Source organism: Notechis scutatus, chromosome 1 (assembly GCF_049901735.1).
Source record: "Notechis scutatus isolate UNSWTSFEM ecotype Mainland chromosome 1, rNotScu1.2, whole genome shotgun sequence".
Classification (NCBI taxonomy): domain Eukaryota; kingdom Metazoa; phylum Chordata; class Lepidosauria; order Squamata; family Elapidae; genus Notechis; species Notechis scutatus.
The window spans coordinates 246462827-246487429 of record NC_142009.1 but is presented as its reverse complement, the minus strand read 5'-3'; positions in this window follow the sequence as shown (position 1 = coordinate 246487429).

The window sequence follows — 24603 nt, the reverse complement described above, 5'->3', positions numbered from 1 at the left end:
CAGGTACTGATGAAAAGGTGATTAAAAAATTGTATGGATATTTATTAGAAATTAAACTAGAAGAAGAACAAGTTAAAGAAACAATGATTGCTTGGGGGAAGAATTTTGGATATGGGATTGATCTAGAAAAAAGGCAAAAATTGTGGTCTCAAAATTATAAAATGACAATGTCAACAGCATATAAAGAAAATTTGTATAAGATGTTTTACAGGTGGCATTTCCCCCCAACAAGAATAGCAAGAATGTTCAAGAACGAATCTGCAAAATATTGGAAATGTCATCAGACACCTGGCTCATATTACCATATGTGGTGGACTTGTGCGGATGCCAAAAAATATTGGACTAAAATCCACACATGGTTGGAAAAAATGACAAAAAAGCATATAGACTTGAAACCAGAGATATTCTTATTGGGAATTTTACCTGAAATATATAGTAAAGAATTGAAATATTTGATTGTAAATGTATTAACAGCGGTTAGAATTGTTATTTGCCAAAAATTGGAAAAATGAGAAAATACCATCACAGGAGGAAATTATTAAGAAAATATTGGAATGTGCTGAAATGAGTAGATTGACATTTGAAATCAGAGAACAAGATGATAAACAATTTTATAAAATTTGGGATCTATTCTATCAATGGTTAGACAATAAAACATGGTGATGAAATATGTAGATTTTTACAACATAATGAATATATAAAGATGTATTTTTTATTATATCTACAAAATGATTGTAGGATAGATTTGAGATGATAATATGAACTGTCATAAAACAAATTAAGTAAAATATGGATTATCTTGTAAAATATAAAGGAATAATAGTATAGCCAAATGATTGGTTAACAGTGATATTAATGTATTTAGGAATATTTGATTGACAATATGAGAATATATACAATGTAATTGTAATTGAAGACTACGAAGTGGAAGCACAAAACAATTTGTAAACCAACTGACACACTGCATGTATATATATGGAAGATGGCTTGATGTTTTTATGTTTTGTTTGTTTATGTTTGTCTTAAAAAAAACAATAAAACTTTATTTTTAAAAAAAGGAAAGGCGTAGCCACGAAATATGCATTTAGCCCAATCTTAAAATGCATTGTAAGAGGAAAATGTGTATTCAAACATGGTATGAGATGGCAGGTTATTATAGGCTCACTGGAAGGAATATAGCTATGAAATAAACAGTAGTTGGATTCACACAATCAGCTAACCCTGGGTTATTAAAAGAAAATTCCATATTTGTATGTCCAAATAAATGTACTATATAATAGCTTGGTTTACACAACATGGGTGGTTGAATGTCTATGACATACTGAATTTCTCCTGACAATTAGGATCAAATTTACATTTTCTTCCCAAGATGTTCCATGTTTGTTTTGCAGTTATTAATGTGAAACATTTGTAACTAAAATCAAAAAGCAACTCCTTGGTAAAATATATGGGTGCAAGAAAATCACTCCCTAGTTGTGTTCATCGTGATATTGAGATAAATCATTTTATTTCTGATAAGGTAATAATACAATTGAAAATCAGAAAACTTAAAACTCCATTCATAACTCAGATCAAGGCAAACGAGGGATCTGGTTCTCCCACAAAAACTTTCTCAATATCTAATCATACTGACTGTTTAAAATATTTAACAGGTACTTTAATTTGGTAGCATTTTTTGTTTTGTTTTTTCTTTTCTTTTGTTCAGTTTACTGGCTGAAGCAAGAACTTCCTCACCATCTGTTCATTAATATGTAAAATGCAATAGTGATAGGCAATTAAACTGGCTGCAAATTAACATTGGCTTGGGGAGCAGTCTTTGGAAAGCTTGTTTTTTTCTTAATAGTAATTGTATTAAAAAGTTACAATTAAAAATACAAACAATTGCAAACTAAAAAATAAAACAATAAAAATTAAATATACAAAGTGCAGAAAAGATTATTTCTATCTTCATCACAAATGTACGAACAATTTTAGTAACTTACTTTAAATTACAACAAATTATTTCTTCTTCCATTATATCATTTCTTATCTATAACCAAATCTTTAAAGTCTCATTGTTCAGTCTTGGTCAGCAAAAGTCCATTAAAGTTTGCCAGATTTATTTATTTAGCATATGACTGTATCTATTTTAGCCTTGATCAAATAAACCAATGTTGTATTCCTTCCTTTTACTTTTAATAATCTTGATCTTTAATATCTTCAAGTTATGATCTGCTCTATTCACTGGCTCTTTATTTTGCCACCATCATTGGTTCTGCTTTTACTGCTTTCAGTTCACTATTTCTTCCCTGGACATCACTAATATAACAATTCTTTTGAGCTATTATCAATTTCAGGATAACATTCATTTTAACTGCATTTATTCTATCTGACAGATTCATGAGGATTTTTAGCCATCTACTTATACTAATGTTAATCTGAAATGAAACTACCACTTATCATCTTTGAAAACTTTCTAGGAATTTATAGACTATTAAAATTCTTATGTCTGATTTATTGTTTGTAACCATCAGTTGGTTGAAAGGGTGCATCATGGAGCAACATTTTTTGAAACAACATACCTCAAATGGGCTATCTTACAGAACACATCAAAAATCTAGGACTGATAACTCTTGTGGGATTGAAATTTGGCAAAATTGTGGCCACTTCAATGCTGCTGCACTGCTACACTACTGCAGTCAGATACGGTCATGTGATCATCATTTATAAAGCTTCCTGACAACTTCCTACAAGAAAGTTAATGGGCAACCAGCAAGATGTCAGAGGTTGCTCCTGTTCTCCTGTTCTTTTTTGCCCACCCATGACCATTCAATTTCTCTGTTTAGTTAAGAAAACATCTCTGAAATGATGATCCAATGGGCACAGGCTGTCTAGTACTTATTAATGTGCTAAGCCCTTTGAAAAAGAAATATAAAAGAAATGTTAATATTTAAAAAGGATGTGGCTTTTCATCAATAGCAAATTTATTGCCCAGAGATGGACTTTTAGTGGTTTTTCTTTGTTAAACTGTATTCATTAAAATTTTAACAGCGGCAACGTTGTTTTATTTTTCTAAATAAAACTCAAGAATCCCTTTTAGGTTTTGAAGTGAAATTGCTTGTTTACCACAGTATAATTCAATAATTAAACTTATAAACTGGGTCTGGTTTTTAAAGAAAATTGTACTAGCTACCTTTTGGAAGAAATCAGGGGGGAAATAAATGAAGGAAAACCAATAAAACGGACAGAAGGCCAGTAAGATAAAACCTGATGCAGAGGGAGGGTATCAACAAATTAATAGAGATCTTTAATATCAAAACCAAAAATATATAAGATTCTGGTTTAGGGAATGATATAGATATGTATAGGAAAGTGAGAGTGCATAGCTCAGTAGTTCATATACTATCTGCAAGTTTTGAACAAAGAGGTACCTAAATTAGACAGTTTAAATTGGGCTAAATCTCATGTACATTTCCTGAAAAGTAAGTCTACCTGAATTCGGTAGGGGTGACATAATAATGTACTAAGAACTACATTATAAATTATAAAAATGAATCTGTATGAAATCATTGTTAGCTGGAATATGCATTCAGTTTCTTTATTTCTATCAAACTCTCAATTACATATTTCATTCATCACTGTTAGTAAAAAGCTCTACACAAGCCTCTCAAAAGCTTGGAAATCCAAAATGATATTTTTCGAGTACGTTAGAGCAGGATCCCCAACCTGACCTGTGCCCGGTTCCGGGGGGGCTGGCGCCAGCGGCCGGTTCGGTGTCAGTGGGCGCGATTTTTGACGATCACTTCGGGGGGGGGGGGGGGGCGGGGTGGGTTTTGCCCCGGCACCGCCGGCGCTTCTGGCGGGCGTTTTCGGGGAAAGGGCTTTCTACCGGAAAAGGGGGCTCCGGCGGTGGGCTGGACGCGGGCGCCCAGCGGCGGTCAAGGCTTGTTCATGCTGCAGAAATTCAAGTCCAGAAAACACACAGATGACTGAATCAGCAGGATCATTAACTACTTTATAAACATAATAATATGAGTAAAGTTTACAATACCATTTGTAGATTACCTCTGACTGGAGATTTTACAGTATCCTTCCCCTGCCACACCCACCAAGCCATGCCCACAGAACCAGTAGTAAAAAAAAATTGAATCCCACCACTGGACTGATAGTTGCCATTATCTGCCCTAGGGCAATGTCACAATCATGCATCTCCAATTCACCTCTTTAGAAGCATCTGATGTTTTGATGAAAGTATCTTCTGATCAAAAGAAAGTTGTAAAAGTTGTGTAAAATGCTAATCAAGCATAGCTATGTGCAAAGTTTCACATACTAGGGAAAGAGAGATAATTACAAGCAGAGTTTGCTTGTTTGTCTGCCTCCTCAACTATTAAAATGAAACTCAATACTCCCTCTCCATGTTCATCTTGTTTATACCATAGTTTTGAGAAGGCATTTCCTCCACTCCCTGCATGATATATGTTTATAACCAGTGCACATTTTATGGACTAGAGACAAGAATAACTCTCCTCAATATCACAGATTTGAGATAATACAAACACATTATGCATCATGAAATTTCACAAGCTTTCCATCATACCGAAAACATCTCTTCATCCTTTAGCATTTTCTTTGTGGTATTATGAATAAAATTTATCCTTCACATTACTGCAGAGTTGAGGATGAAAAAAACCATCCTAGATGCTCTAGTCAGCATGCATTCAAAATGCAGGATAGTATTGATACCTAGAAATAGAGTTCTGGAAAGAAACTTTCAATTTCCAGGTATTCCAAAGAAAATATGCATAAGATTTGCTGATAAATTATCTAATAAACCACACTTGGAATATTGCATCTAGTTTTGGTCACCATGATGCAGTATAAAAAAAAATGTTGAGACTCTAGATAGTGCAGAGAAGAGCAACAAAGATGATTAGGGGACTGGAGGCTAAAACATATGTAGAATAGTTGCAGGAATTGGGTATATCTAGTTTAATGAAAAGAAGGATTAGAGGTGACGTTGTATCAGTGTCCCAATATCTAAGGTGGAGGGTGTCAACCTATTCTGCAAAGCACCTGAATACAAAACAAGAAGCAATGGATGGAAATTAATCAACCTAGAAGCACAAAATCACCAAACCAGTTGTTATACCCACAGAATCAGTGGTGAGATTCAAAAAAATTTACTACCAGTTTTGTGGGCGTGGCTTGGTGGGCTTGGTATGGTTTGGTGTGTGTGGCTTGGTAGGCGTGGCTTGGTGGGCATGGCAGGGGAAGGATACTGCAAACTCTCCATTCCCTCCCTACCCCACTAACCTGCTTTCCAGCTCCGTTCTCCTGTGCAGGGCAACAAAAGACGATCCAGCCAATCAGCTGAGACTCCGGAGGCAGAGAATAGGTGGGGGCGGGGCCAGTCAGAGGTGGTATTTGCCGGTTCTCTGAACTACTCAAAATTTCCACTACCGGTTCTCCAGAACTAGTCAGAACCTGCTGAATACCACCTCTGGGCAGCATCCCACCCCTGCATATAGACCAGGATGATCCCAGGGTGGGATTCTACTAGTTCTGTCCACCTCTGTAGAAATGGTTGCTCTGAAGAACAGCAAACAGAGAGCATACATAGAACCGGTTCTATGTCTGCTGCTCTTTTGGCCCACCCGCTCGCCCAGGCTCTTACCTGACCTTTATTTCTTGCTTTTTCAACCGCAGCTGATTTGCGTGACACAGCTGCAGCTGAAAAAGCAGGTAAAAGGTGCCTTTTCAACCACTTCACACCCACGCGCAGCGCTGCTCAGCTGTCCAGGCAGCTAGCTGACGACGATATACACACGCACGCAGCAAAACGTAAAATCCCCGAACCGGTAGTTACACCGGTTGGATCCCACCCCTGGCTGATCCCCACCTGGAAGAGATGCTCCTTAACTGTAGAGTTGAGCCACAGAGAACTTAAGGTCACAAATTTTGACTTTGACAAAAATAACTTTGAATTAGACTTGGAAACATATTGACAATCAGTGCAGTGACTGGAAAATAGGTGTGACTGCTAGTATAGTGCCTCTCAACCCTAATAACTGGTTATCTCATTTGTATGAAATACAGGTTTCACATAGAAATGTGAGGAGATTGAGACATATAGAATAAATATAGTTCATCCATATGGTTATTTTTTTTAAAAAGTCCTGGTCCTTTTGTTTTATTGTTTTTGAAAGTGCAGGTTTCAAGTGATCATAGGATTATTACATCTTTGTGTCCTTTCATTTTCTTTCAGCTTCATTTAGTATTTCATAGATTAAGAAAGTTTTTTTTAAAAAAAAAATCTTCCCTACTATATATTCAAAAGCATAATAATGAAATTATGGCACTTCAAAGGCTTTTAATGTGAATACATTATCACATGTGAAATTATATGATACTGCAAACACAAAACCAGTTTTAGTATCATCCTATGATACCGCCTATGAATATTATTATTATGTTACTGTTTATTGCTTCTAAGTTATGTGTGTCAAGAACTAAGCTAGGAATCATGACATTACCATTTAGTATTGGAACCAACATAAAATGACTCCAAGGCTCCAGAATGTATTATCTTTAGAATGCAGATAATATCTAAAATTTTGTTTTATCCCTTCGAAATGGGGGATATTAAAAGCAAAAATGACTTCAGACTGTTGAAAAAGGAAGCTAATTTTTAGATGATTTTCACTGTAAAGGAATTATTCCTGATAATTTTTTAAAAAGATAAATTTCAGTGCACAGTATCTTTGTTATAAAGCATATTAGAGAACATCTGTCTGAACTTCTTTCCCCTGCAGTCTCTTTATATGCCTCTTATATAAATGCTTACACTTTTTACTCAAAACTAAGGAAGAAAAGATTTTCCTGCAGCTTTTTCCTGCTACAGCATTGTTTACTTCACTTTAGGAATTCACTTGAACAAGTTATATTCCTGTAGAAACCCTTTCACAAGGATGTGCCAACTAAAATGTGAATACAAATATTTCAGTTTATATGGAACTTTCATGATAGCATGGAATATAGTAGACATAAGTGACACAGTATATTTTAACCAATAAGGAAATATGTTCTTCAGGTGAGGACTTCAATCACCTTATTTGGAAAATAACATCAATGTAATCAGTTCTAGATGTATATATAGAGAGAAGTGTATTACAGTGGCTAAAAACCATGATATTGAAGTCAGCTGGGTGACTTTTGGCCAGTCCCTCTATTTCAGCCCTAGGAAGGAAGCAATGGCAAATCACTTCCAGAAACTTTTGCCAAGAAAACTACAAAGACTAGTCCAGGCTCTGTGCTTGTTAATGACCATACTAAAGTAACTTATTTATTGTTCAGGCAGTCACCAGGAGTCAACAATGGCATTAAAACAATATTTCTATTATGCTGATTCAATACTGTCTTGAATACCATACATTTACATAATACAAAAATTGTATATACAAATTTATATATTTATATATAATTTATATATATTGTATGTAAAATTATATACAAAAATTTATGCCACAAGATAAAGACTGAATGCACCAATTATCACATTAAACAAGAAGAAAACCTTCTGTGCACCAATTCCATCCGCGCTTTCTACAATTTTGTAAACAACAAACTAAAAGACTCAAGGTCCATCCCACCCCTGAAAGGACCTAATGGTAAAGACTGCAATGACAACACTATTAAAGCCAACCTCTTTAACACATTCTTTGGCTCAGTATTTGTAAACAGCAATGGCTCATTTCCTAGCCAAACCACAGACAACTACAATGATCTAATACATATCGATTTACAGAAGACAATGTTGAAAAAGTACTACGCAGTCTAAAACCATCTCTATCTATTGGACCAGATGGAATATGTGCCTACTTCTTAAAAAAGCTATCCACTGCCATAGCAGAACCTCTAAGCATAATCTTTGAAAAATCTTTCAGGACCAGCTCCTTGCCAAAACTATGGTCATAAGCCACGGTCATCCCCATCTTCAAAAATGGAGACCCCGCCTAGTTGAAAATTACAGACCAATCTCCTTATGCTGCATCACCTGTAAAGTCATGGAATCAATTATTAACCAAAATATCATCCTCCACTTAGAAACAAACAACCTTCTTTCTAATAAACAATTTGGTTCCAGGAAAAAACTATCATGTAATCTGCAACTCTTACACTGCAAAAACATATGGACTACACAACTCAATCAGGGCAAAGCAATAAGGGCGCAATCTACATAGACTTCTGTAAAGCCTTTGATTCAGTGGTACACGACAAACTACTCCTAAAACTAAAATCTTATGGTATCTCTGCACACCTGCATAACTGGATAGAATCATTCCTGTCAAAGAGACAACAAATGGTCAAAATTGGGAGCATCCTATCAAATTCTGTATCTGTCAACAGTGGTGTTCCCCCAAGGCAGTGTTCTAGGACCAACTCTTTTCATACTCTGCATAAATGACCTTTGTGATCATATCAAGAGCAACTGTGTTCTCTTCGCTGATGATGTAAAGCTATTCAACACCACAGACAATACTGCTACCATTCAAAAAGACCTTGACTATGTATCAGAATGGTCAAACAAATTGCAACTTCAAATCTCAACAAATAAATGCTCTGTCTTACATATTGCCAAAAAAAATCAGAAAATAAAATACAGGCTGAATAGTCAAGACCTTGTTGATGATTCAAACTCTGTCAAGGATCTTGGAGTACTCATCTCTAATGATCTAAGTGCTAGAGCCCACTGTAACTACATAGCCAAAAAGGCATTAAGAGTTGTTAACCTAATCTTACGTAGCCTTTTCTCTGGTAATATTACACTAATAACTAGAGCATACAAAACATTTGCTAGACCTATACTCGAATACAGCTCATCAGTCTGGAACCCACATTATGTATCTGATATTAACACAGCTGAGAAAGTCCAGAAATATTTCACAAGAAGAGTTATCCACTCCTCTACTCATTGCAGAATACCTTATGCCACCAGACTCAAAATTCTAGACCTAGAACTACGCCGCCTTTGGTCCGATCTAAGTATAATATATAAAATCATACATTGCAATGTCCTACCTGTCAATGAATACTTCAGCTTCAACCACAACAACACAAGAGCAACAATAGATACAAACTCAAGGTTGATCACACCAAACTTGATTGCAGGAAATACAACTTCAGCAACAGAGTGGTCAATGTCTGGAATACTCTACCTGACTCTGTGGTTTCTTCCCCAAACCCCAAAACCTTTAACCTTAGACTGTCTACTATTGACCTCACCCCTTTTCTAAGAGGTCTGTAGGGGGCGTGCATAAGCGCACCAATGTACCTACCATCACTGTCTTATTGTTTCTTTTATTTTACTTATATGTATCCATGTATTCATAACTATGTTTTTACTTATGCCTATTATATTGTAAGCAATTGACAAAAATAAATAAATCAATCAATAAATTTACATGCAATGCAAAATAAACCCATACTGATTTTATGGGGGACCTTGAATCTTACACATAAGCACTTCTAGCAAAATAAAGCATAAATTCTAAGAGGGCACTGATCTTTGGTGAAAGCACTTTAAACAGTAGCCATAAGGAACAATCCACCAGATACTATAATTGCAGGTATTTCATAATGCCCATCAGCAAAAGATATATCCAAATCTAATAACTGCCACATCTTTGGTAGTTAACAGTATAGTAATGTCCATATTAGAAACTAGATTTTGAACATATATCTTTTCAAAAGTTTACGCTGCTATGTCATCCGTATTTGTATACCTTCTGGTACACACATCATTAGTTTTTACTTTGTGTGCAAGATAAGAAAAGAAAGTGCTTTTTTGCAATTTCTGCCATTAGCACTAATTGACATTTATTGCTTGCTATGTCACTTCAAAACCCATTTAAGATTTCCATTGTTCTCTGTGCCACTTAAATGGAAAAAGCACTTAAGGCTTCTAACTGAATAATAATTATCTTAGCACTCCGAGTCCAATCACCATACCTTTACAACTCTGTAGTCTGTTCCCATTCTGGAGAATGATATTACTCAATGAGGGATAAACACTTAGGCTTAGCTTTATAACACAGTTCATCCTTTTTTGTTGCCCATATTTGCCCACGTAGCTGCTTTGTCATCCACTCGCTATTGATTCTTGCATCTTGTTAAGCATTTTCTGAACCAAAGAATTAATGAACCAGCAAAATAACATCATTTGCTGCCTTTTCAGACCTACGTTTGCATTTTAATTCTTCGATTTGGGTTTAATCATAGCTGTTTTGGAGGATTAAATCACAGTTTCTGAAGTCTTCTTGTTCTAAAGCAGTGTGCAGAGCTTTTTTTTTTAAAGTAAAAACCATCATTGCAGAAATAGGGTTCATTTCTTTCTTTGCAGTCTCGTGTCTCTGATTCGATGGAATCCATTCACAGAGTTCCTGATCAAGTATTAGTATTTTTAGTATTAGTATTAGTATCAGATATGCTTGGACATCCCTGGGGAAGCCTAGCAATTTAAAGGAGGGTTGGATAAGATAACCTTCAAACATTCCCCATAAAAGGCAGTGGCAATAGTAGATGTTCAGCAATAGACAGCTGCCACTGAAGCAAAGGATGAACTACTTAGGCAAAGTAGGGGCTGAGATTCTGTCAACTTCGTTCTAGAACCTTGCAAGATACTATCACAGGTTCAAAGCATCCTTGGAAAAGAATGATAGGAGCTACAACTTTAAGCTGGGCTTTCCTTCCCATTATTTCACCTCCTTGGTTCTTAAAAACAAAGAATATTGGATGTTGTTATGAACTAACATAAACGTATTTAATAAAGCTTGACAAACCTTGCTAGAAAAGCAGGCTCGTAATCCTGCACTTTTGATTGGCCCGTGAATAGCGAGCTGGGATTGGTCCTTACGGAGCAACCTGATTGGCTATTAGCGGAACGTCTCTCATTGGGTACAATTTAAACGCTTTAACGTAAGTCATTGGTTAATGGGACAGCAGCCAGCCCTATAAAAGAGCTGCTGCTGCCCAGGGTTTTTGCTCTGTTCCTGATTGTTAATAAAGAGTTGAAGTTCACTATTCACTGCCTCGTCTCCGTTCCTTGCGCCCATGCCCAGAATATAACACTGGCGACGAAGGTGGGATGCGGAGACATCAGAGCTGACTGAACACTTACAGAGCAACAAACAGAGCACGTGGCTGAAGGCGCACCTACAATGGCAATATGTCCAGCGGTGCCATACCACCCGCTCCATTTGACCCGGCAAACGAAGACTGGGACTCGTATATGGACAGGTTCTAGATGTTCCTGGAGACCAACAACTTAAAGGACGCTACGACCGGCAAAAAGCGAGCAGTGTTCCTGACCCATTGCGGGCCTGCCGTCTTTAAGATGGCGAAAGCACTTGCAAAACCGGCTGAGGTGAAAATGATGGATTGGGACACCCTCGCGCCCCTTCTACAGGCCCACTATGCACCCGCAGTGCCAACGCTTGTCCGTAGACACGAGTTTTACCAGAGGGACCAACGGAAAAGCGAAAGCCTTGCAGACTTCATCGCTGACCTCCGGAACTTGGGTGGCCTCTGTGGGTTTTCAAACCTCGAAGAAGCCTTGCGAGACCGCATAGTTCTGGGATTAGATGACCACACGACACAGAGCAAGATCATGGCCAAAGGGGACATTGATCTTGCAGATGCCATCGCAGACGCTACTGCAGCAGAAGCAACCAGGAAGTCAGCCGCTCGAATGCGCCGCACCAACGCACCGCTCCGTCAACTTGCAAATGATACCTCGCCTCGTCCAGAGAGGCACTCAACAACGGCGCACCATGAGGACCTAGAATCCCCATCAGAAAATGATGAGGAAGAGGTCAGCCGACTCCGGTCAGAACGAGACCAACGAAACCAACGATTCCCGCGTCAATGCGCAGGTTGTGGGGCAAACCACCCACGATCTGATTGCAAATTCCTCGACGCACTCTGTCGTTCCTGTGGAAAGAGAGGCCACATCGCAAAGGTCTGTAGAAGCAAGCGAGGTTCCAGCCCAATTCGGAGGGAAAATAACTACCGCCAGTCTACAGGAAATCCTCCTGTGAGCCGAGATCGCCAGAACCACCAATGGAACAACCACTACTACAGAAATAAAGCACTTGCCACTTCAACTAGACGGGAAGAAACACACCAGACTATTACCATCAGTCACGCATCGTCCCTAGATGCGAGAAAGATCCGAGTAAGGGTCGCCATTGAGAACCAACCTTGCATAATGGAAGTCGACTCAGGGTCGTCTCTCTCAATGGTATCCTGGAAGACCCTTCAACAACTAATTCCGGCCATCCGTCGTCAGGATCTCAGCCCCCAAAGAATCATACTCAAAGATTACCAGGGCAACAGAATCCCAGTCGTCGGCTCCAGCCAAGTCCAAGTCTCCTTCAAAAATCGTACCGCATCACTACCGCTGACCGTCGTCGATCGTGACCGGCCTAGTTTGTTAGGCCTACAATGGTTCGCCCCGCTCGGGATCGAGGTAGCCGGCGTTCACCGAGCCGAGAGTGACGACTGGGAGGAGTCTCTCGTCCAAGAATTCCAGGACGTTTTTTCAGAAGAGCTAGGCAAGTACAAGGGGACCCCAATATCGTTTAGCCTTAATCCTGAAGTAGCTCCCATCCGCCTTAAGCCTCGTCGGGTGCCTTTTGCACTCAAACCAAAGATCGACGAGCTGCTCGATAAATTAATAGCCCAGGGTGTTTTAGAACCAACCGACCACGCCCGTTGGGAAACCCCAATAGTAACACCCATCAAACCGGATGGATCGTTAAGAATTTGTGGGGATTATCGGGCCACCCTTAAACCACGCACTTCAGCAGAGAGCTTACCCGGTGCCGGTGGTTCAACATCTTCTCCACTCTCTGGGTGGCGGGAAAATATTCGCAAAATTGGATTTAGCGCAGGCATACCAACAGTTACCCGTAGATGCGGAAACTTCGGAAGCACAAACTATCGTTACGCACAGAGGCGCCTTTAAGTGCAATAGACTCCAATTCGGAGTGAGCGTAGCCCCGGGAATATTTCAAAGCCTGATGGAGAGACTTTCACAAGGCATAAAAGGAGTCATATTTTGATGATGTTTTAATTGCCGCCCCGAATAGAGAAGTTTTAGAAAAGCGTCTCAGAATGGTTCTCCAGAAATTCAAAGACGCCGGCCTGAAGGTTAAAAAAAATAAATGTCAACTGTGTACTGAGAGGGTGGAATTCCTTGGATACCTTCTCAATAGTCAAGGAATCCATCCCTCTGATAACAAGCTAAAAGCAATTAAAAACGCCCCAACACCCAAGAATAGAACAGACCTCCAAGCCTTTCTGGGGCTCATTAACTTTTACAACATCTTCTTGCCCCAGAAGGCGACCGTAGCTGAGCCCCTACACAGACTTCTCGATAAAAGAGCAACCTGGGTCTGGGGACATCGAGAGGAACACGCTTTCCGACAAGTGAAAGACTTACTAACCTCCGACGCTGTATTAATGCAGTATAACGAGACTTTACCTTTGACTATTACATGCGACGCTTCACCGTTTGGAGTAGGAGCAGTTTTAAGTCATGTATTACCAAACGGAAATGAAGCACCTATTGCGTTTTTCTCACAAACATTATCAAGGGCCAAAAGGAACTATAGCCAACTCGATAAAGAGGCTCTTGCTGTTGTATCATCTGTGAAGCGTTTTCATGAATACGTGTATGGACGAGCATTTACTATAATTACGGATCACAAGCCATTGCTTGGTATTATAGCGGGAGACAAGCCAACCCCCCATATATTATCGCCAAGAATGACTCGCTGGTCAGAGTTCCTAGCTGCCTACAATTATCTACTGCAACATCGCCCGGGGAAAGCCATTCCCCACGCTGATGCTTTAAGTCGTTCCCCACTTCCGGAAGCCGTCGACGACCCAGCTCCAACCCTCACGACGCTCCAAATTGAAATGCTGCACTTGCCGCCGCTAACGGCGAGAGACATCGCCATCGAGACAAAACGGGATCCTGTCCTAGCACGAGTTCTCAGCTGGGTCGAACGAGGGTGGCCAGTCGACCAACTCCACGACAACTTCGCGCCGTTCAAAAACCGGCAGACAGAACTTTTCACTCAGAAGGGCTGCATTCTCTGGGGAGATAGAGTCGTCGTCCCAGAGAGGCTACAACAGACAGTTTTAGAAGTACTGCACGATGGACATCCGGGCATCGTGCGCATGAAGGCACTCGCACAGAGCTATGCGTGGTGGCCGGGCATCGACAAACAGATCGAAGCCTGGGTAACTACGTGTCGGAAGTGCCAAGACGTCAGCAACGCCCCACCTAAAGCGATGCCAACCAAGTGGGAAACCCCTCGGGGTTCATGGTCCCGCATCCAAATTGATTTTGCGGGACCCACCAAAGGACACACTTTTCTACTAACAGTGGATGCCTATTCCAACTGGCTAGAAATACATAAAATGAAGACAACCACAACTGAGTCAGTCATTAACAAACTGAACAAATTATTCGCAACGCATGGGTTACCAGACGTTTTAGTTTCTGATAACGGGCCCCAGTTCACTGCCCTGGCATTTGAACAGTACCTAGCAGACCGGGGCATCCGCCATGCGCTAACCTCGCCGGCGCACCCTGCGGCCAACAGAAGGGCGGAGCAAATGGTCCAATTCGTCAAAAAAACACTACAAAAAATGGATTATGGGGACATCGACGACAAGCTGAACCGAATCCTGCTTCTTCAACACATCACCCCACACAGCGTCACGAATAAAACTCCTGCCGAACTGTTAATGGGGCGGAAACTTCGCTCCCACCTCGACCGTCTACATCCTTCTTATTCACCAGAAAAACCCTTCGGTTCTAGCGGGAAGTGCCGCGAATTCAAGGTAGGCGACTTGGTGTTTGCTAAGAACTTTTCCGGCGACCTATTGTGGGTCCCTGCAACCATTACCCAACCCACCGGCCCCAGATCTTACCGCCTACAGACAAATGACGGGAGAGTATGGAAACGCCATATAGATCAGCTTCGATCCAGATTGCCACCCATTTCCCGCGACTCCCCTAATTCGCAAACTGAGGGGGGAGGGGATATCGAGGGGGCCGAAAACGAAATAGATGATGATGTAATCAGGGAAACCCAGCAACCAACCCAAAGAAGCACGCCAACTGAAGAAGAATCAGGAAGCGGGGTAGCCTCACCACGGGGAAATACCACGAGGGAGGCAAGCCCACGGAACCCGGAAGTAACCCTAGGAGACTGGGATAACAACAGTGGCAGCCGCGCCGAGTCCTCCCGCACCGAAACCAACCATACCAGAAAACCTTAGAAGCGCTCCACTGGAATCAGACTGCAGACAGAAACCGGTGGAACAGCGAAAATCAAACAGGCAGGTGAAACAACCTGCATATCTATGCGATTATATCACCACACCCGTCAAACGGAACCTAGGGGGGAGGGGTGTTATGAACTAACATAAACGTATTTAATAAAGCTTGACAAACCTTGCTAGAAAAGCAGGCTCGTAATCCTGCACTTTTGATTGGCCCGTGAATAGCGAGCTGGGATTGGTCCTTACAGAGCAACCTGATTGGCTATTAGCGGAACGTCTCTCATTGGGTACAATTTAAACGCTTTAACATAAGTCATTGGTTAATGGTACAGCAGCCAGCCCTATAAAAGAGCTGCTGCTGCCCAGGGTTTTTGCTCTGTTCCTGATCGTTAATAAAGAGTTGAAGTTCACCGTTCACTGCCTCGTCTCCGTTCCCTGCGCCCATGCCCAGAATATAACAGATGTATTGCATATATTCTGAGGCTTATAAAACTCAGCATTTGATAGATCATACCACTTAATATTGGGTCAGTTCATTGATGTGTCTGAGAAAACAAGGGGAGAAATAGTGGCACGTGTATGATGGTATTTTTATGCTATTCTTAGATATTGCATCATACATGGGGGCACAAGAACATAATGTGAGCATCAAATGCATGGCATCATTATGATTTGCTGCACATACCACTGAGCCAGTTCACAGCTTCTAACTATCTAGGATAGCTTCTATACAGAGATTACGTGGAGAGAATCTACCTATACGAAGCCAGTTAAAATAAGAATGGATTGATCAGGTGATACATCTGAAAATCTCACATATCCAGCATAAATTGTTTGATGTATGCTAAATCCCACCTCCACCTTGTCTTCTTAAATTAAGCAATGGATGGTGTGTTTTTAAATTAATAGGCAGCAAGATCAAATTCTCAGCAAGCCTTGCTGAATATAAACATCCTTATTATTTTCATTTTCATTACCATGGTACAAAATATTATAGGACTAGGCTGGTTACACAAATGTGTTTAGAATATTAACATCTTTCAAGCTGCTTAATTACCTTGCATTATTTTATTTAGGGTTAAGTTCTCTGAATTATAGGCAGGATTATTAATCAGTGAGAAATACAAAATAATCTGTGTTGTCAGCTCAAAACTAATGTCTCTCATTTTGAGCCAAAACAACCAAGGTGATAGGAAAGAAAAATAGAGTGACAATAACCTAGAGCAACTAGAATTGAAACTACTCATCTGATTTTAATCAAAACATATATTAAATTTCAGAACACAGCACCACCATATATTGTGGTGGAGAAAAATTTCATTACTTCATCAATGCTATTTACAAGACTCCAGCTCTACCAAGAAACCAAAAGTGATTGGTCTCTGTGCTTCAGGCCCTCTTGTTTTCTGTAAATGACATTCTTCTGAAATCTCACTATAAATTGATCCTGAAAATGGATACAGTATGCTTGTAGAGAAAGAAATGCAAGACTTATCCATGCTATTTTCATAGCCCTTTTACCGTCATTAAATATTCCAGTTTCTAGGGGGATTCTTATAATAGCTTACCCTGAACAACTGTTTGTTTGTTTGTTTACCACAGGGTAACTCTGGGCAGCTTACAATATCAAATATTCTACTTTAGAGAAATGCTGAATCATCGTTTTAGGAAGTTTCATCTTAATCAGATCTGATACCCATTATTACAAAAACATACAGAAGGGCCTTCTCCGTGGTGGCTCCCTCTCTCTGGAACATCATTCCCCCAGAGATTAGAACAGCCCCCACTCTAATATTCTTCTGGAAGGTGCTGAAGACCTGGTTCTGCCAACAGGCCTGTGGAACCCAGAACAGGATGGAACCCATTAAATGGCTTGTGTGATCTGCTGTCACCTGGGCGGAGGGTGGGAGCTGGGGGTTGATTTTGTTACATTGTACTATTTTAATTTATTTGATTCTTTTTGTTAGTTTTGTTGTTTTAAATGTGGTTTTATATTCTATAAGCAGACTTGAGTCGCCATGGGCGAATAGGCGGCAATATAAATTCAATAAATAAATAAATATACTGTATGGGGATGCTGCAACGATCATAAGTAAAAAATGGTCATAAATCATTTTTTTACAGTGTCGTAACTTTGAGCAGTCACTAAATGTACTGTTGTAAGTCAAGGACTACCTATATTGTATATTGTTTGTCATTCCATGGCAAAATGTAGGAATCTAAATATAAACAAAATTTATCAGTATTCCATTAGACCCACCAGGATAGATTCATTTGTTCCAAAGGAATCACCTCTCCAATACAAAAAGATCATTGAGAAATCTTTGAGAAAAGTCTTCATTATCACTGAACTACACAAATGGGTTAAAATAGATTGTGTTACTCTAGCAGCTGCTAAAAAACTAAGGATTCTTCTTCCACTGATATGTCAGGGCTTTCATTAAATGAATGCTGCAAGTTCCTCTTTGGGGTAATAATATTTTTATTATTATTACTTTTCTAAAAGCTGCACAAAGGTTCATTTCTTATATGAGATTTGTAAGCTAAGATGCCACCTTGCAAGTAGTTCATTAAGAGCTAGACCAGAGGCAGAAATTCATTTTAGACCCACCCGTCAAAGGCCATTAATGTCTAATAGTCGCTCAAATTCATTCTCTTTCCAGCCTTACTTTCAAATGACCTTGGCACAAAGCTTCTCTAAGCGAATAAGTGACTCACTGAATCATTTAATCCCATCTCGAACTCATCTTTTATCTGCAATAAATTTGGTTTAATATAGGACATGAAATCATTCCACACATTTAGCCCTCCCAATAGATTTGCCTTCATTTAAAGATGTTCTTTCTGCTGGCAGCTTTTGAGCACCTCAGAAAAGGTCTGCAGTATATTCATTTTCATGCATGTGTTTACTACAGATTATGAGGTAAATTAGGAGACTAAAGATTTTAGGTTCTATTCAGCCAAAGTTATAGGCATGTACAGGGGTGGGATTCAAATTTTGTAACCCGGTTCTGTGGGCATGGCTTAGTAGGCGGGCATGGCTTGGTGGTCATGTTATTGGCTGGGCGTGGCCAACTCAATATCACTCACATCGAGGCACGCATTTCCTCACCTGGCCTCTCATGACTGTGGGACTGCTGCAACAGTCGTAAGTGTGAAAAATGGTCATAAGTCACTTTTTTCAGTGCCATTGTAACTTTGAAAGGTCACTCTACACAAGCCAAGTACCAGCAAAGGAGGGGAAAACAACTCAAGAGAAGTTCCTGAGACAGGAAGTCTAGTCCTGCCAAGAATGTAATAAGGGTTAACAGAGAGGTAGTTTCTGTAAGCAACACCAGAATGTTTCCTTCCTGCCTTCCTTACAGGATTAGGCCAGTAATTTCTTCTAACAACCGGTTCTCCAAACTGCTTAGAATGTTAACTGGTTCTAGCGAATAGGTGCGAAGTGGTAGAATCCCACCCCTGGGCATGTAAGAATGATGGGGAGAGATGGGCAAGACAGAGAAAGAAAAGGAGGGAGATTTTGAAGAAAACAATAATAATCAGGAGGCAGTAGAGGAGGAGTCTAACAATCTGACAAAGATGTGGGATTGGAAGAGATACTGTGAACTACCAACCCATTCCTCACATGGTACAGGTAATCCAGAGACACTGATGCATCCCTTCTGTTTGAAAACCTAAACAGGTGCAACAGAAATTTTAAACTCCTTTCTAGAATATGAAATGCTCCGGTCCTTTGTCTTCTTCTTTTTTTTTGCACTGGATTATTATTTGTTTAAGTGCCAATTCAATATTGATTGGGATTATAAACTGCATTGAACAACAAAGATACTCCTTTAGAACTAGAGAGGTGATCATGAACTTTCTTCCAGATAGATTCAAGGAATTGCATGAATCTTCACAAAGATTTAAAAGTATCAATATGTACTCTGGTGGATTCAAAATAAGGCAACACTTGTGTTTGCACATTAGGCAAAATAGATTCTAGTTTTCCCTTACATTATTATATCAGCCCAAACATAAACTATGGGTCATTTAATACTTGTTGTTGTTAGTCACAAAGTCATGTCTGACCCATTGCGACCCCATGGACAACGTTCCTGCAGGCCTTCCTGTCCTCTACCATCATTTGGAGTCTATTTAAGCTCACGCTGACTGCTTCAGTGACTCCATCCAGCCACCTCATTCTCTGTCGTCCCCTTCTTCTTTTGCCCTCAATTGTTCCAAGCATTAGGTTCTTGTCCAGTGAGTCCTTCCTTCTCATTAGGTGGCCAAAGTATATACTACCGTGTTTCTCCAACAATACGGCCTTCCCCAATAGGAAGTCCCAGCATGTTTTATAGGCATAAAATGAAATTAAGCCCCTCCCCCCAAATTAAGGCCTATATTAAAACATGTGAAATGAGGGGGAAATGGCAGGGGGGTTGCCGTTAGGAAGTACTTTTGTTGCACAACCGGATATGGTGCTGCCTGCGTTCACCTCGCCGTTGGTGGGGCACTTCGTATCAGGAGACCTTCCGCCACCGTTGCTTTCCCTTCTCCCCGTGCTGCCATGGAGTTTAGAGCAACGCCGCAGTGTTTGATGCAGCCATGTGGCGTTTGGCGCAGCCACGCGTGGCCAGCCAGGGCTCCTCCCTGTAACGGAGCCTGGCGAAGACACTCAGCTTCAGGCGCTCCTGTCGCCGCCTTCCCAGGCATCGTTCAAAGGCAAAGCCCATTCTTTTAAAAATGACACCCTACTACTGGTACGACAAAGCCTCCCCTGCCCGAGAGGACAGCCCAACCCCATGTGGGGAGGCGAGTGCAAGACGTGCAGTGCAAGATTGGCCCACCCCGGGAGAAGTGCCCAGCCGCCATCCCTGCCTGGCACCAGGCAGAGCGCAAAGAGCTTCGCCTGGGGCTCCCAGCGCAGCTGACAGGTGGGCCTTCCTGCCCGGCAGTGGAGCTCTGGCCAAGGCAGCAGGCGAATCCCCGCCGGGCCCTCCACTCATCCCGCCAGGGCTGCGCTGGAGCCGGGTGGGCTGGGCATAGCCAGGAAAGCGAGCTGCGGGTGCGTGCCCGCCTGCCAAGCGAAAGAGCCGGGCTGACCCGAGCTTGGCTTCCCAAGTCCCTCCAGCCCGACCCCGAAGGGGGCACTGGGAGAGGCTGCCCGAGGCAGTGATAGCACTCACCCATCTGCAGACAGGGAGGCGAGGTGACGGCAGTGCTGCTTCCCTGGCCGATGGGTCTGGCGGAGAGAGCCCGAAGCTGCCCGTCCTTTCCACCCCTCACCCAGGCCGTCCCCGTCCCATGCATCTCCAATCGTGCTGGCAGCTCCAAACACTGCACTGGCACGGGCATCAGGCAGAGGCACTCACTTGGCGGGGCTCAGCTCAGAGGAGGATGCGGCGTGGGCTGTTGCCTTGCCTCCTCTCCATGGATGGGTGGGTGCTATCACTGCCTCGGGTGGCCACTCCCAGTGGTCCCTTTGGGGTCATGCTGGAGGGACTTGGGAAGGAAGCCAAGCTCAGGTTGGCCCAGCTCTTTCGCTTGGCAGGCAAGCACGCACCTGTGGCTCGCTTTCCCGGCTCTGCCCAGCCCGCCCTGCTCCAGCGTGGCCCTGGCAGGATGAGCGGAGGGCCCAGCGGGGAGATGCCCACTGCCTTGGCCAGAGCTCCGCCGCTGGGCAGGAGGGTCCACCTGTCAGCTGCGCTGGGCGCCCCAGGCGAAGCTCTTCGCTCTCTGCCCAGTGCCAGGTAGGGATGGTGGCTGAGCGCTTCTGCCAGGGTGGGGTGATCCTGCGCTGCGGTCCCGGGAGATTCACATCCCCATGTGGGGTTGGGCTGCCTTCTCAGGAGGGGGGGGCTTTGTTGTACCAGTAGTAGAGCATCATTTTTAAAAGAATGGGCATTGCCTTCGAAAGATGCCTGGGAAGGCGGCGACAGGAGCGCCTGAAGCCGAGTGTCTCCACTGGGCTCCAGTTGCAGGGAGGAGCCCTGGTCATCCCCGCATGGCTGCGCCAAATGCCACGTGGCTGTGCCAAACGTCGCAGCGTTGCTCCAAATGCCGCAACAGCACGGGGAGAAGGGAAAGCAACAGTGGCGGAAGGTCTCCCAATACGAAGTGCCCCATCAATGCCGAGGTCAACATCCAAGCCGTCGCCGCCTGCCCAACCGAGGATGCAAGGGTGGGGAATTAAGTCACCCCCGAAAAGACGGCCTAGCCATTTTTTCGGGGCTCAAAAAAAAAAAAAAGACCCGGCCTTATTATATGAGAAACACGGTATCTGATCCTATTTAGTCCATCTGTACCTAAGCCATTGTTTTTATGGATTTTTCATGGTACTGTACTATGATGACATTTTTATTCTAGGATGTTTAGCTTTATTGATAGGTCTCTTTAATACTTTATTTTATATTCTGAATTTTCCATTTGGAATTTTTTTTTCCAAAAGTAGCAGAGGATTCAGTGAACGTTAAGAAGTGTCCATAATTTTCAGGTGGGATGAAAGTTGCACACATTTTGGATGCTTATCAGGAAAGTCATGGAACAGTAACATTAATCTTTATACTTTCCTCTCTCTTTCTTATTTCAAAAAGAAAAGTTCTCAACCAGCTTATAGGAATGGAGCAACAACATATTGCATTCATACAAGCTGTAAGGATGCCTTGTTTGAACAACTCCAACTCATATTAAGGCGCGTGCATAAGTGCATAAGTGCACCATCGTGCCTCTCATCCCAGTCCTATTGTCCCCATTTAATCGTACCTATTTTCTGTATTCTTACTCATGTTTATACTTATACCTATTATTTTGTAAGCGATTGACAAATCAAATCAATAAATAAAATATTGTAACATTGTTCAAGATGGCAGATTTCAAGGGCGATGGTGCCTCCACTACATAGCCAATGCAACCCAGAAAATGTTTGTACAGAAATATGCACTTTAAGCAGTTTGAAATATATTGAATTTTAAACTTAAAATTTAAAGAACTTAATTAATTTACAGAAATAAGGGCAAAGAGGGAAGAATCTGGGAAATCGTTTTCTTTTAGATTAGACTAGTGGTCCTCCACTTAGGGGACAACAGAGATAGGTCTTTTTAGTAATATCTACTCTGAAACAGTCTCCAAATTAATCTATATTTGTTAGCCCAATGCTTGCGTTTAAATAAGCCTTTAAAAAACCATTTCCTCTGACATTCTTTAATTAAGATACTGAGTCTTATAATGTTTTGTCTTATTGTTTACCTATTCGTTTTTAATTGTTCATTAGCTTTTTATGCTCATTGTGCTCAGATGTGAAATGTGTTATTTTAAATTGGAGCAAAGCCATCCTACTTCTCCAAAAAGAAGAAAAGGGTGGTGGTTAAAACATCATTAATAACAGTGGAAGCCTGGGTACAGTGGAAACAGTGGAAGCCTGTATACTTACAAAGCCAGTGGGAGAACCTTGGGAAAACAATCCAACTATGATTTTCGGGATCCATGATTCCCCGACCCCAATAACATCCTCAGAATGCACTGCTTTCATTCTGCTTCTTGTAAGACATTGCAGGTGATGAGCCCACATAGGAAAAATTTCCACTGCCACATGGGAATCTCATAGACTTTTCTTGCTACCCAAGGAAATAGGACTTACCTAATGTTATTACCTCTTATCAGCAGTCCTGATAAGCTTCAGGTTGTTCTTTTCTTCGAGTCATGTTTTACCCATTTTATGCAAGCCACCTGGAAAAGGCTTTATCTTGAAATGGCCATCAATTTTTTTAAGTAATTGCTGATCAAGGGTGGGATGCTACCAGTTCTGCCCGGCTCTATAGAAACGGTAGCTCTGAAGAGCAGCAAACACTGATCCGGTTCTGTGTCTGCTGCTGTTTGGCCCACCCACCCGCCTGGGCTCTTACCTGACCTTTATTTCCTGCTTTTTCAACCTCAGCTGCTTTGCACGGCACAGCTGTGGTTGAAAAAGCAGGAAAAAAGTGCCTTTTCCAACTGCTGTGCACCCGCGCGCAGCGCTTTTCAGCTGTGCAGGCAGCACAGCTTATGATGGTGAACATGCGCGCTCAGCATGAGTCAGGGGTGCATGCACGCAAAACATAATCACCGAACCGGTAGTTACACTGGTTGAATCCCACCCCTGCTGCTGAACCTTTTATTTAGACATATTAATGAAAATAAATTCCCACCTCACAAAGCTTGCCGAACAGTTTCCAGTTATCTTCCTTTCATGTCCCAGGAAGATTATCTAACTTCTTTTATTTGACTTTAATCTATGCATGTGGACAATAGAGACTGGAGCTCCCCAAATGCAGTCAAATATTTATTACAAAAGCATTAAATTTTTAAACCTGAGGCTTTTAGAGGAGGTATCTAAACCTAAAGCATATCTTTTCTGTCTTAAGATAAAAAAAATCTTCCATTCCAGGCAGTTCTTGTATTAAACATATTACAGAAATTTAAGCCTTGAGTACACAATCATTTTTTCTAATATCAGATATTAAACACAAATTCAAAGCTAAGCTGACAGATTTTCTGGATTGCAGCTAACAGGGCAAGGAAATAGTCATCGCCTAGGTCATTTATCTAATCATGGCAAGAAAAAATACCCTAGATACTTCTGCCATGAGGCAAACTCATATTCCATCAAACAGGTTATGATATCAGACTATCATAGCATTTTTTAAAAATGGAAAATAGGAACAGTGATATTCCAGAAAACTAATTATTTCATTGTATCACAACCTTCCCCATCACACACTCAAACCAATATAACCCTTTCTTTTTATCTCATGTTTTATGTATATTATATTGTGAAGCTTTCCGAAATCTGACTTGAATAGCAGTGTTGCATTTTAATAAGGCTGCTCTGCCACTAAAGGGTTGGGGTTTCTTTGTCCTTAAACTAATTAAAATTCCAGGATTTGAATAACTGATCATGCCTAGAGACAGAGATAAATGGATTAATAGATAGATCCATATACCACAGGCGTAGAATAACATTTTGCATTAGCAGGCAGCGAGAGAAGGAGGAGTTAATAACTGTTCCTTGAATGATAACATTTCAAAAATGCCAGTTGGGTTCTGCTTTCACACAGAAGTCCACTCTTTTGTTTGTGGATGTGTGATTCATAAGAGAACAGTTAATTTTAAAACTACTCAAGGAGAGATTTTCAAAGTTTGCACTAAAGAGCTTATGAAATGCTAAATAGATCTTTGTATAACTGGTTCAGGGCATTAAAGCATTATAAATGAGGGGAAGCAGCATCTATGGAGCTCAAATATATT